Source organism: Vombatus ursinus, unplaced genomic scaffold (assembly GCF_900497805.2).
Source record: "Vombatus ursinus unplaced genomic scaffold, bare-nosed wombat genome assembly UNPS02009573.1, whole genome shotgun sequence".
In the NCBI taxonomy this organism is placed as follows: Eukaryota; Metazoa; Chordata; class Mammalia; order Diprotodontia; family Vombatidae; genus Vombatus; species Vombatus ursinus.
The window spans coordinates 18,224,349-18,227,173 of NW_020949351.1; positions in this window are offsets into that span (position 1 = coordinate 18,224,349).

Genomic DNA, 2,825 nt, shown 5'->3' on the forward strand with positions numbered 1-2,825 from the left:
GTATTCCTCCTGAATATATTGCCATGCAGAGGACTAATGAGAGGTATGTTGTAGGGGAGTTTGACAAAACAGTATTAACTTCCATAATGTAGATTCCTTAAATAAACTTGTAGCCCATCAAAGGGAGGCATTTAAGTACTGAGGCTAAATACCAAAATACATTATAATCTTTAGAGCTTGTATATATTTTCCCCTAGAATCCTACCTGTTAAAGCAAGGTGGTGGTGACCATTAAGGCAGTAAGAAGACACTATACCTTGCAAAATCAGGGGTTGAAATTTCTCAAGATCAAACTTCAGGAATAGCTTGCTTTAAAAAGTCATTCATTTGTGCTTGTGATTTATTTTCTATTCTCAAGACTCCAACTCTGGCACTCTATCTATTGCACCAGCCTAAATGAAGCAAAGCAATTCTTTTGCTCCTCCATAACTGATTTTTCTATCACAGTCCCCATAGCAACTATTCTAAACCTTCTCTTCTTTCCTCAAGCCATATAAAAACTCCTCAACCCCAATCCCTCAGCAGACAATCTAGATTCAAGGTTAACGGAGAAAATAGAAGCCATTGTCAGAGGCTTTCTCTTCTCAACTCTGCATACTGAAATCCCCAGATGTTATCTCCTATTCTGTCCTCCTTTATTCATATCTTTGTATCATCCAGTGCCTAGCACAGTGCCTGCCACACAGTAGGCATTTAATAAGTACTTCAAGTGAAAAAGTGGTCCTTCCCTTCGCAAAGACTAGCTCCCCTACTTGTGACTCTTTCCCTCACCTCCTACTTATGGGGCAATGGGACCTGAACCCCTAAAAGTTCCTGAACTTTCCCACACACAATCCAGCCCCTGAATTTTCCCACACTGGCATTTCACCTGAGATATCTGGCCCATCCCAGTCAGCCTGGATTCTCAATAATCCTTTTAACTGCCCTTTCACTGTAGATCTCCAACCACTTAACTCTTTTCATTGTCTGTATCTGGCCCACCCCAGGCTATTTACCACTCCTTAATCCCATTCAGATCTTCTATTGTCTTTTCTTGTATATATCACTCTTATCCCTACCGAATCACAGATTTACTAGGAATCTAGCCTGCCATACTGGTGTTATAATAAACCTCACTACTCTGACTGAAAGAAGGCTTGTGGTCAAAATCTTTTGAGACAGACCCCTGTACCCTTACATTTTGGGGTTCCCACAACACTACTCTCCTCCATAAAATTATCCCCACAGTAATCTCTCTATATGATCTTCAATCTCCTTTTATCTACAGGCTCATTCCCTGGTGTCTACAAAGAGATAGAGAAGGATAGAGAAGAAGTGAAAGCAATTATGGAGTTTACAATCTAGTTGTGGGGGTAAAACATATACATATAAAGTTAAACAATAATAAAAGATTTAAATGACTTTCCACAACAATAACCAAAGAGCTCTCTCAGAGCTACATACAATTAATTTGAAATAGAGTATCCCAAAGACCCTCTGAGATTTAAGCATTGAAGGTGGTTAACAGTAGCAGTGACAATGACTTTGTTTCCTGGGCTTAGCTTAGCTCTGTACCTTTTCTTCACTTACTATTTCATCTATATATAAAAAACAAAAGAGATCTAGAGTTTGAAAAAAATGTATAACCTAGAGTCTCTGAGCTATTTGACAGAGATTAGACAAGTAACCATTACCCAGTTTATAACCTGGCCTTTAAAGACCAAAACTTTGGAATGATATGAAACGTTCACCATAAGCTACAATGAGGTCTTTGAACAAGAAATCACAGGCTTTGTATCAGGAAGAAGAGTCCAAAGAAAAAAACTGAGCATTAACCAGGGGGAAAGACTCTAAAGAGTTTGAAATTTAACTGAAAAATCTTCTGCTGGAGAGAAAAAAGTAGCCAAGTCTCAGAGGTAATAAGAGAGGGAAGCAGAAGATTTTTGCTATCCCTGACTTTTATTTTAAAAAAAAGCTAGAAAAATCATAAGAGCTTTATTTCAGCTGGGTTATGTTAGTACTCCCCTCCTGGAGGGTCTTGTCATGGTGGAGGGCCTTGCATTGCTCAACAACACTATAAGCTATGCTGTGCAGGGTTACCTAAGACAGACAGGTCATAGTGAAGAGTTCTAACAAAAGGTAACACACTGGAAAAGAAAATGGCAAACCACTCCAATACTTTTGCCAAGAAAACCCCAAAGACAAAATCCACAAGGGTCACGAAGAGTCAGAGACAATGAACAACAAAAATTACAGTACTAGTTCTACCCTTATAAAGCTAAACAAGGATTTGGGTTGAGCCAGAACTTTGACAGTATGCGTCCAGCAAAGTGACAGTTGGAAGTGGAGACCACAAAACTATCAGGGACCAAATTCAGTGGGAGTAGAGATCAGAAGCCCTGCAGAGTTAAAAGAATGAGTTAGGCTTCTCCAAGTGTTCTCTGGCCACATATGCCTCCTACATGTGCACCCTGAGCACGTGTTCATCTATGTGTATGACTTCCATATGTGTATCGTGGCTACATTGGTTTCTTCTCTAGGCTGGATGAAGTACTACCTACAGATGAACAACAAATGACCAATATTGATTCGCTGCCAATACAGAGACAAGAATGCAGAGTATGTATTTGTCTCTTCATGTGTGTTACTTAAGTGTATCTAGTCTTCTCATGAGAAGGAAGGAAACAAGGATTTATTAAGATCTTAACTATGTGCCAGACACTAAAAATACAAATATAAGCAAAAATGCAGGCCCTATCCTCAAGGAGCTTACATCTAATGAAGGAAAACAATATGGTAAAGGAAGAAGAAAAGCTAGGAATGGTGGAGGTGAAGTTTCCCAGCAG